Source organism: Myiozetetes cayanensis, unplaced genomic scaffold (genome assembly GCF_022539395.1).
Source record: "Myiozetetes cayanensis isolate MyiCay16 unplaced genomic scaffold, myiCay2020 scf12, whole genome shotgun sequence".
Lineage (NCBI taxonomy): Eukaryota > Metazoa > Chordata > Aves > Passeriformes > Tyrannidae > Myiozetetes > Myiozetetes cayanensis.
The window spans coordinates 17598389-17609713 of NW_026086826.1; the positions used below are offsets into that span (position 1 = coordinate 17598389).

At 40.2% G+C, this 11325-nt stretch overlaps 1 long non-coding RNA gene across 1 annotated transcript; it reads left to right on the forward strand.

Annotated features, from left to right (window-relative positions):
- Positions 1–697: 697 nt before the first annotated feature.
- Positions 698–8116, forward strand: LOC126635798 (uncharacterized). The gene is made up of 3 exons (XR_007627802.1): positions 698–729; positions 1571–1803; positions 8057–8116. It is a non-coding gene; the product is annotated as an uncharacterized LOC126635798 (long non-coding RNA).
- The last annotated feature ends 3209 nt before the right edge of the window (positions 8117–11325 follow it).

The window sequence follows — 11325 nt, forward strand, 5'->3', positions numbered from 1 at the left end:
ACTGAGGAGCAGTCGCTGTAGGAGGGGAGTGATGCCTGCCCAGCAGTATTTTTGTGTGGAGCAGAAGTCCTTCACAAAGGCATTGTTGCTCCATCTTCCCTCTGCAAATACTATGCCTGGTAGATATTATAGTGCCACGTAAAGTGTTGCTTACTTACATTACTCTGAAAAAATACTGGTGATAATCACCTACCAGCAGGCAGCGGTTCCCTCTGTGTTGAGAGGCATCAATTGCCTGCTGCAGCACTGCTCCCCTCGACAGCACAGGAACTGCCCTTGGCCCACGGCACTGCTCTCTGTGCTACTGTGAATAGATGTAATTCTCTGATCACATCTCTCATTTGTGCATTGATTTTGAACTAATGATGTGTTTGTGTGTGCATACCTAGGGGGGAAAAAAAAAGGAAATACTAGAACTCCTCCTTCGTTTTGGACTGTATAGCTCAGAGCTGCTGTGGAGGTACTGCATGTAGCACTGCTGCTGTGTCTGGGTTTTTATGAAGTCTTTGGAAAGATTTAATTAAAACTGTTTTCTTGATTTCATCTTCTGCAGAAATGGTCTTTTAAAGGTTCTACCCATGGGGTATTGTTTATCCAATTTAAGGTATTTAAATGCAGAATATTATTCTGGTGTATTTATTCTGTAGAAATCTAGACTTAATTTTTTTCCTAAACAGTTTGCTGTTATGTGGAGGAGATGCAGTCCGCGTTCTGAAACTACTGTGAGAGGTGAGATTGAAATGAGTTTGACTCTCTTCTGCATTTTATCTAAAGCCTGCAGGTAACTTGGCCTTGTTGTGTCTGAACATCATAAGTATATATTATTTTTCTATTAAAATGTTTCCATACATATCACTGTCATTTATATTGTTCTGTACTTAACTAAAATATGTTTTCCTCCTTGATATTTTCTCTAGTTGTGGTCACTGTGCTTCTATTCAGTTTTTCTACACAAACTATTCACTCAATCTCTAGTGCTTGCTTTCAGGGTTTGTTTATGAATTGAATATTGTGATGTTCCTAGGTGTTCCCACAAGTGCCACATGAAGGCATACCTGTTGCATTTCCATTGCACCAGCACTCAGATTTCCCAGGTTTCTCAAATCACAGCTGACAATTCAGCCAAACTATGAAGTAACCTGTGCTGGTGCTGTAATGAAAACACCCACTGCTCTCCTGTGCTGGAAATCCCATTGACAGACTTGGTTACCCACAGCTCTTTTCCGCATACATCATCCTTATTTTGCAGCCTCCTGTGCTTCAGGGAATTTCTCACCACAAACACAATTGACTTTTCTTACTGAAAATTGAGCCACAGTTAAATATCTTACATGATCAATTATGTTCAGCCACAAAATATGACTGGCCCTTTTCCTCAGATCACAGTCAATGCCTTCTGCTTTTAATTTGCTCTACTTTCTACCTTGCACTTATTTATTTCTGCAGCCATATTCCTAGGTCATTCCCTAGCCCTGTTCAAAGAGATCATGTTTGCATCTCTCCTGTGCAGGATGTCTCCAAAGTCAGAAGCTCTTTCTTTGGATAAGATGCAGTCCTTATATCTTTGCAGACCTTTTCCCTTGCCAGAAGATCCTCCTGCTCAGATGCTGTTGGCCTGGTCCAGCCTGCTCCCATCTCCATGAGACTCTTTCTGTTCTTGCCGAGCTCCAGCCCTTGGTGGGGTCCATCTTCCCTGAATCCAGCCCTCTCAGTTGGTGGACAGGTCCCGGGCAAACCCAGCTGGAATACAGCTCCCTGACCAGCTCTGCACACCCTGTGGGGAACTGACCAGAGAAACTCATGGTATGTATCTGATTTTAAACGTGTATGCTTTGAGTTACACTGCACAAAACCATACAATAGCTCCTATGCTTACAGTATAATTTCCCCCTATTAGTTTTCCTTTCCTCCTATGGCGCCAGTTCTGTATTGTTATTCATTTTATGTATCCTTTATCATATTTGTCAGTAAGTCTCCAGCAGACACAAAGCAGCAGGGTTTGTTTGCAGCAGTACAGCTACCAGGGCTTGGCAAAATAGCAGTGTAAAATCATTTGCATTAGAGCTAATAAAGACAGCTGGAATGGGCCCCAAAATATGTTCAATAAACCAATAAGAGTGACTGCTGTTTATACTCCTACTTTAGTAAAACTAACTGGTTTTCATTCAATGTTTATAGTACTGTAATTGTGTGGTGTAGTATTTTAGTGCAATTTAAAACTAATATAATGGTCAATGCCTGCCTTTAAATGCCGACAGTTTGCTAACAATTTCCGGTCTCATGCATCATGCATTTTATTTCCTCCATATAAGGGTAGGGTGAATGTCTCACCATGTAGTTCACTGTATCTCCTGGTAAATGCTGTTTCTTTTATTGTGGCCATTATAACTATCACTGTGAAGAATAAAAGCATGTTGGTTTTTTTTTAACCCCAGTTATTGTTTTCCAGAAATCTTCTGGAGGGTTAGGGAGATCACACTTTAGGAAAAGAAATACGTGAATTAACTAATTAGTAGAATTATTTGGAAGTCTAGATGCTAACATGCTACTGTAGCTTCCCTCTGCATTCCCCTCTAGCGAGTTCAACTTATCTATCCATGGAAATGATTTATTTAAAATAGAAGTGTCAGACCTTGAGACAATAATATGCTATCAAATCTAAATGTCTTGAAAATATGTGCTTATTCTGAAACATGCACATATTGGCTTCCATAAAAGAACATGCCTATTTTTTGGCTTGTTTGATGCATGCCAGCAATTTTTTACAAAGAGGATAACTGAGAGACATTCTTAATAATAATGACAAAAAATAAATAATATCCCTTTCCCACAACGCTTGACAATGCAAGGGTGCTGTACAGGTTCATTATAGGCAAAAATAACAGGCAGAATTTGCCTCTACCTTGTGCCATAAGAGAAACAACAAATCAGTCCATACTAAGTTCATTTAGCCATATTTTACATCTTCTAGAACTGGAATTGTGTAGCCTACAAAACAATTTATATTTTATCTGTACCATCTAATTAATTAAATGGCCCCAGAGTACCAGACTCACAAATCTCGTTAATAGCTGAATACTGAAATAAAGGCTGTTCACCCCTACTAGAATAATATTTGCATATCTCCACCTGCGATGGGTAATAAGTACCTGCCACAAATCAGAATTATGAATTTTGCACGCCTAACAAAACCGCAGGGGAAATTATACCTCAGACATTCCATAATAATTGCAGCTAAGCTGTTTAGTGCCATCCACTTATTCTGCCTGAAGTGTTTAAAGCAGCAACAGTTGTAAATGAATTCAGGCACACATTCAAGAGAAAATGTTTTAAAAAGTTTTTCTGTCTTGCCATATGTAATTATCTTTATAGAAATGTTCATCTACAAGTTATAACATGCTCACATTTAAAATTGCAAATTAAAAAGTAAGCTCCTCCAATTTAAGTACCTTTTATAAAAGTGTCTTTTAAAGTTCATTCTGATGATACAGGAAACAGTTTGGACCATGTTTATCCTATTGGTCTCCCAGAATTGGTGATCTGGTCTATAAACAACTGCAGCGAGGGGCCTGATTTTCCAGTGCTTCTTTTTCCAATAACTAGCAATTCCTGGGGGAGAGTTAACTTTTAAAGCTTGGACAGAAATACACAGCAGTGTAGATAGTCTTTGGCTGGCCAGGGAATTGGGACATTAAAGCAGGCAGCATGAGTTGCCTCTGGTTTGTTTATTTTCATGACAGGAATGGAAACTGCATGTGGAGCGAGCTGGGAAGGAAGAGCAGTGAGATGCTGGTGGTCCCAGCTTCTGGATGAGAGTGTGATGGAATGATAATGCCCATAATATAGTGGTTTGATTTTGAGAGAGCCCAGAAGCTCTTTATAAGCACAGGTTCTGCTCAGTTACCCTCATTAGAACAACTCTAGGAACTGGACCATGCTTTCTTTCAGGAACACAGGTTGGTCTGTGGATATGGTATGAATCCATCCTCTGTGTGTGTATCTGCTACTTGTGGCACTGTGTGACAATTCCCACTTTATCAACAGAAGCACAGAGACCAGGGCACAGGCAGTGTTTTGAAGCCTTAGGAGCACATGGTGCATGTTCCACTTGTCTCCAGGTGAAGATACAGAGACACGGGACAGCACCTGTCCCTGTGGAATCCCTGGTCCCAACCTGCCTCTCTGCAGGAGCTGGCAGGGGACAGGTCTTTGCTACTGCAAGCATGAGGCATTAGGCAGCAGACTGGTGGTGACAGCCCTGCTGTCTCTCGTGATATGCATGCATGAATCATTATATTACAGACTTTAGAGAAGGCAACAGACCAACAAAAATAACTCCTCCTTCACTCTGGTTCTCACCCAGCACTTGGTGTTTTATAAAGAGCTGTGCTTTGCCTTTCTGCAGCAGAGGTGAACAGAGCCAAAACTGCCAAGTCTGAACTGTGTTTGTGATCACTGAAATCAGCTTATCATCTTAAAGCTAGTCTTCTGATTTTGGGGTCTTTTCTCTCAGTAATGCACAGCATGGGCAAGCCTGGGTATGCCCATTTAGGCTGAAGGTGGCAGTACACTGGAGGAAAGGGAGACAAAGGGGAACCCCATTTGTAGCAGATGAGTGGGGCAGAGACAGCCCAGAAGAATGCACTTGATGGCAGGTGCAGACTTAAATGTCCCCAGGGAAACCATACCCTGGAAGTGGGCTGGTAGTTTGAGTAAGCATTCAAATGCACACATTTGTAGGCAACCAAACTCATCTGAAGGTTGGGTTTATCTTATTTTAATACCAGTCACTGTAGCCTTACAACATACAAATATAACCTTGTTAAAATGCTTGCTGTCCCTCCAGAAGAGGTGCAGGAGAAGCTAGGAGAGGATTACTCCTGCAGAGGCAATCGTACCCTCTGCCAAGCCCTGCCAGTGGCACACAGGGATCAGGGAAGGAGGCCCTAGGGCACTGCGGCTCCCGTGCCTGTAAACATCCTCATCTGTATGCCACACGGGTAGCAGTCATTTTGACAATGTTTTTAGTAAAGGATTAAAAAATAATTAGGATCTATATATATTCCAAAGGAAGGGGCACAGTGCAGCAAGTCACAAGCAGATGATTAAGTCAGGTTGTCTGATTCTGCCTAGAATGACAGCAGTGAGTCTGAGAGTTTAGGAAAATAGCTGATAGCCTATTACCATGATGAAGTGCGGCTTAAAACTTCATTTCATATTTTAGAGGACTAATAGATGAGGTCCCTATGGATTTTTTTTCCTATTACATAAAATGGCTATAGAAACTGAACCATAATCTTTCACTAACTTACACATTAGCCCAGGGCAATAAAGATGTTTTTATTGGAGGCAGATTTCATAAAAAGTTGTTCAGTTTTATCTCTGAATACTGAACTATGCTGAAGGCATTTAAGTATCCTGTTGGGACACTGTCCTGGAAAGAAGTTACTCTCAAAAGGACAGTGAGGTCATTGGAAAAGCTCTATTTTCTACCAGAGGATCCTGCCCTTTCTTCTCTGTTCATTTGCCATTCTTTTGCCTGAGCTACGAACAGAGACCAAGTCACACTCTCAGACTGCAATCCCTGCTTGCCCTCTGATGGACTCAGATCTGGAACCAGTCAAACGTGTCTGAAAGGGAGGCCCTGGTCATCCTGCTGGCTTTCTCAAGTGTTGCCAAGTCCTCCTTCCTCTCTTTCTGCCAGCAGTGCAGGATCGTCTGTCTCTCCAGCAAGGTTGCAGGCTTGCTCTTCAGTTCACACCTCTTACATGGACCATTCCCAAACCCAGCAGGCTGGTCCTCTGCTGTAAATTGCCACTTTTCCCCTCTTGTCTAGAAACCATTAAAATACTTACCCCAACTTGCACCATCTTGTCTTCATTTTTCACAGAATCCTTTTCTCTGACCTTTACAAATGCAGATCTAGTTCCTGCTATCCATCCAGAGCATTGTGGCAGCCATCCCTTCTCCAACAACTTGTGCTGTCCAGGTTGCCTCCCTCTGTGCATACCTCCTTGCTAATTCCCTTGATTTCACAGATAACGTAATCTACTTGTCATCTTCCACCCGTCATCCATCACTTGGTATCAATCTGTGACTGTCTCTTGGCTCTCACTGTCATTATAGGAGGGTTACGTTGTCTGCCAAGCTCTTCATGCCTTTTCCTCCTATTCCTGCACTTTCTCTCCCTTCAATTGGCAGTGATACCTCATAATCCTGACTTCTAGCTGTGATTCATCATTGCATGTTTGTCTCTGTGGCTTTTATGTTTGGAGGACTGTTGGCAGTTCAGGGGTTCTCTCTTCCCCACAGGTGATCTCTGCCCACCTCCCCCCCCCCAGACACTCACCTCTCTTCTGGACTTTGTTTTCTGGTTCCACTCTTGTAGAAGCTCAAATACATACAGAAGGTGGGAGAGTATCACCTCTCTAGAGCCAAAGACTTTATGTTAGCTACTATGCTAGTAGCTAATAACATCAGAAAATGCTAATTTACTGCTATGGAAATGCAGCAGTGTATGGTCTTAGCAGCAGTGTTATTTAGCCCCTTTCCAGCTGTACTCGTGTCAGCTGGCCTCTGTCTGAAAGGCAGATGAGGAGTTGGTGTTAGTGGTTTCTTTCCATAAACTATTATGCAGAGAATAATCTCTGATTGATGAGGTCATGCCCCACTACCTTACAAAGAAACACATGTGTCTCTCCTAGATTTAAACCTAAGGCCATACTTGGCAATCACTCAGCAGTTTCCCATTGATTATGACTGGCAGGGATTTTTATTATGCTTATTTTTTATTTTATTTCCTTCATTTATCTAAATCTACCAAATATTTCAGTTTAATCTTTCAATCTATAAAAAGTACAGATTTCATCTTATATGGTGCTTTAAGTATGTATGATAAAAAAATGGTTTTCTCTTGCATTTTCCATTCATATTGTAATTTTTTGTTCAAGCTTAAGCAGTCCACGTTTCATTAAAAAAACCCACACTATTCATATTTCTTTCATCCCTTATAAGATGGTAAAAGCAATGTTGCTTTGATGAAATTTGGCAGGTAAGAGGATCTAGTTGAATCATCTCAAACCCCTGGAGTTTTGGGCCTCCAGCTATTATGGTAGAGGAGCTATGAGTATTCAAAAATTGTTCCTTTGTTTGCACTGCATTTCCAAGCCATCTGTAGCACACAAAAGCCACAGCTCTCTTTATAGTTCAGAATGAATATTTAAAAGTTCAGTTTTAGATTTTATTTGTAGCACTTCAAATCTCTCTATCCCATCTGTCTTGTGTCTCAGAGCAGTTACATTCAACTGTACTAGGCAACGTCAGTACTTGGTCTTACAACTGGAGGTAAACCCTGGTTCCTCTCCCTTTGGTATCAGAGAGTATGCACATATATGATCAGGATCTGCGTAGAGGACTGACAGCATGTGCTTTTATTTATTCACATGGACTAAATTATTATGTAAGTATTAACAAGCAGCTGCAAATATCAAGTCGTCCAGTCTGAAACTTGCTGTATGCTTCTGTAGGGTGGCAGAAAATACAGGCAACTGCATGAGTGCTGCTGGCTCTGGATGGTGTAGAGTGGCACCCTGGGGTGGCCAGCAGCATCCATCCCAAACTGCGCTGCCCTGACACTGTGAAGCTGTCCCTGGACCTGCACACTGAGCCTCAGCTTTCAAAACATGGCTGGGAAGTGACAAACGCTCTGAGGAAAAGGGAAGGCACAAGGATATGTCTCAGGGTGAAGATACTCCTGTCAGCTGGTGTGGAGGAGGCCGTAGGGAAAAGGGTTGGAACTGCTCACTTCAGCTGGTGTTGGCGTATGCATTCATATAGATTCCTATATACATGCCTGTTTATTTCATGGAAAATTTAGCAAGAAGCACAGAGCTTCCTTAAATTACAGAAAAATAACTCCTCGAATTAATTTACCCTGTTAGAGTATCATCATCTGCTTGTATCAGACTCAGTATTTTGTATCTAAACCTCAGCTGCATCTGACAACAGCGTGAAATTTTATTCCTCTTCTTCTTTATTCCTTCTCTTCTTTAACCAGATACCTGAAGTCACCTCTTCTGAATCACTGGTGTGAAAAGAGAAGCAACATATCTTTCAGAAAAAAGTGAAAATCATCTACCACTCATTAAGGCATTCTTCAGTTCTGGTAAATTGTTCATTCTTTCTTGTTATTGTGTGCCCTCTCCTGAGTTGTAGTGGGATGTTTGTTAGACTCCTTAAGTGTAAATGAATCATTGCCCTTAATGGAGTTCTTCTCTTTAATGTAATTTTAACATACGAACTATATAAATAGATAAGGTTTTTTATATATGTATGTATATATGTGTGTATTGCCATCCCTTTCTGGAATAAATGAGCAAAATATGTATATTAACATGTATCACTATGAAAAACTTCTCTGTCTCAACAAGGTCTTAAATATGGCAAGCATGTTGCAATTCACTGTGAAAAATCTGTCCTAAAGGTCATGTTGTCCTCATATGAAACAAAATGAGTAAATGAATAAAGACTATGATATCCTGAACTGAAGTCTGGGAATTAACTGAAAAAATGGACCTTGTAAAGCCAATAGTTTATGTTCTTAAGAGTATATTATATATCATCATCTCATCAGATAAACTTAGAGTAAGAATTATTCAGATTATTATATTGTTACTGTTTAATAAAATTAAAAGTATGTATTTCAGAATACATGCAATTCTGACATATTTGATAGCATCACAGAATATTTTGAGTTGGAAGGCACCCACATGGTTCATAGATTCTTACAGTTACTTAGATAGATTGTTAAAGAAAGCTGTGTGCAAGTCTGGTAGGAATGTGTTTTCATTCTCACTCAGGTCGTCCATGAGGCCAGATTCTTGCTTTTCCAAAGATGAACACTTTGTATAATATCTTAATTAAATTTCTCACTGATCTGTGAAGATTTTTACCACTTTAAAGAACAAATGGAGCAATGAAGAAAGTAATACATTTTTGCTGAACTGAATAAATCATAGGGAATAAACTGTTGCTTCTGGTAGCACTGCCTCTGACACAGAACCTCACTGGGAGTCGTAGGTGTGCTTCATGGCTGCATTCACATGAAAATAAGGGGTGTTTTTGCAGTGGTGGGCTGTGTCTTTTCCTAACGAAAGGCAGCCTTACCTTCTGGCTTTGGATTTCCTTACATTTTCCTGTATGAGTTTTTTTCTTAGGCTTTAAAATAATGAACTTCTCTTTTCCACAGACTTCTGTCATCCCCTGCTAGTGCTTCCTGGAGAATAGACAGCCACAAAAGTGAACTGTGTTTCTGATTGCATACAACATCTTCAGTCCATGCACTGCCCCCATGCAGCCATTCCTGTTGCTTCAAACAAGTAGCCCAAAGTAAGTATGAGAATTTGACTTAAATGTTGTTTTGGATATTTTTCATCTAGGCAGCTTTTGTCTGGCATCACTTAATTAGAGACCAAAAAATACAGAGAAGTAAAATCATATAATGTGTCTAAAGCACTTTTTACTAAGACCAGTTCAGCCCACATGGCTGCAGTAGTGTCATGGCCATGAGCAGGTAACACATGCTTAGAACTTCTTGGGACTGGGAAAGGATTCTGCTGGAGTTAAAAAAGGCATGATAAAGGCATTTATTGATGGTAAATTCTTTCTTGTCAATAGTTATCTAAAAGCTCCACCTCACTGTAGTTTTGTATGGAAATGGGAAGTAAACTTTGATCTTCAGATTTATCTAAGCTATGAAGAATTTTGAGGAAAGGTAAAAAAAAATAATTCATCTGCTAGTTTCCTTTACTTTGGGAAATGAGTGGGGAAAAAAAAGAATTTATGGAAGATGGGAATCAAAGCTCTTCTTTTGTTATTTTGTTAAAGACAAAGCTTGCAGAGTGTGTATGCTAACATGGGCTAGCCACAGTTAACTGGACATTAGGGTTTTGCAAAACTCTTCAAGTGAGGGAAATAGTCAAAAGAAGGAAAAGATGTCACTAATTTCCCTGTAATAAAATCTGTAAGTAGAAAACATAATGGAACCTCAGACCATGTCTTATGAAGAAAAAATATTTAAAACCAAAGAAAACAAAAGAGTCTTTCTCTGGGGAGCTCTGTACCCTTTAGTCTCCAGCTGACCTAGCTGGCCCCACTGGAAAGGCCTGAGCTCCCCAGCGAGCTGCCAAAGCCCTGAAAGCATCTGGCAGCCTTTGGTCTGACTAATACTTAGAAGTCTCTAGGGATGCCTATAGTCTCAGGAAATATATACTTTTTTCATTTATTCTTTTATAAAACCTTTGTTCCTTCTACAGAGATGTGTGGCTGATCCATTGTAAATCTTTGTTCTACATGGTGTTTTTAATCCTTTTGCTTTGTGTATATAAAAAGCTGCAACTTTCCTGTGCTTTGCCCATCTTTATCCTCAGCAGTGAGGTTCCTCACTCAACAGAAAGTCACTAGGGTGGAATGGCTATTCCTGCCCAGCTGCTGCCTGCCCGTTTGTGCAGCTGTCCAGACCTGTCCAACTTTTTCTGCTCTGTAGTGCATTTAAATATCAAGGCGGGTTTGGTTCTAATTCAGGATTTCTTAAAATGGGAATCTGGAGTTACGTAGTGTGCTGAAGCTTTGACTGGTCTCAAAAAAGCTTCCTCGCAGTCTGAATTTCACAACAGGTTGTTTTTTGGGCATCTCAAGCATTGATTTAGGAAGTTATAGACATCCAGATTTTGGTACCTGGTGGCACTACAAGCTGTAGTCTCTCTAAGCAGAAAGATGCTCCAATAGGGTTCATCTCATCCAAGCATATGCCTGCTTCCCTCTCCTGCCTTGCACACCAGGAACAAGCAGACAATAGCAGTGTTTTGCACTGAGTTCATGCTGTCTGATTGCATAATCCAGCTGCTTCAGTGTAAATCAAAAAAGAGTTTGAAAATGTGCAGCTGTCAAGTGCTGACAGAAAAAGCATTTAAAAATACAGGAACTCTAACATTCTAAGAGAACATATAACCTGAATTTTTCAGTTAATTCCACCTGTTTTGTACTCCTCTTCAAAAAGTGAGACCCAGGGCTGCTGTGTAGCTGGGTTAAAAAACCAAGCACACGTCTCCAAGGGCTTACTGAAGTAATTTTTCTTTTAACATGAACTAGTGTAACCTAGGACCAGTTTCTTTAGGACAGCTAATTCTAAAATATTCAGCAAACTTTCACTATCAAATATGTTGCATTTAATGCCATTGTGAGTATTAGTGTATTTATTTTTATTTTCTTCTATTTTATTTTATTTATTTTTATTTATGTATTTTATTTTTATACCCACTGTAATTT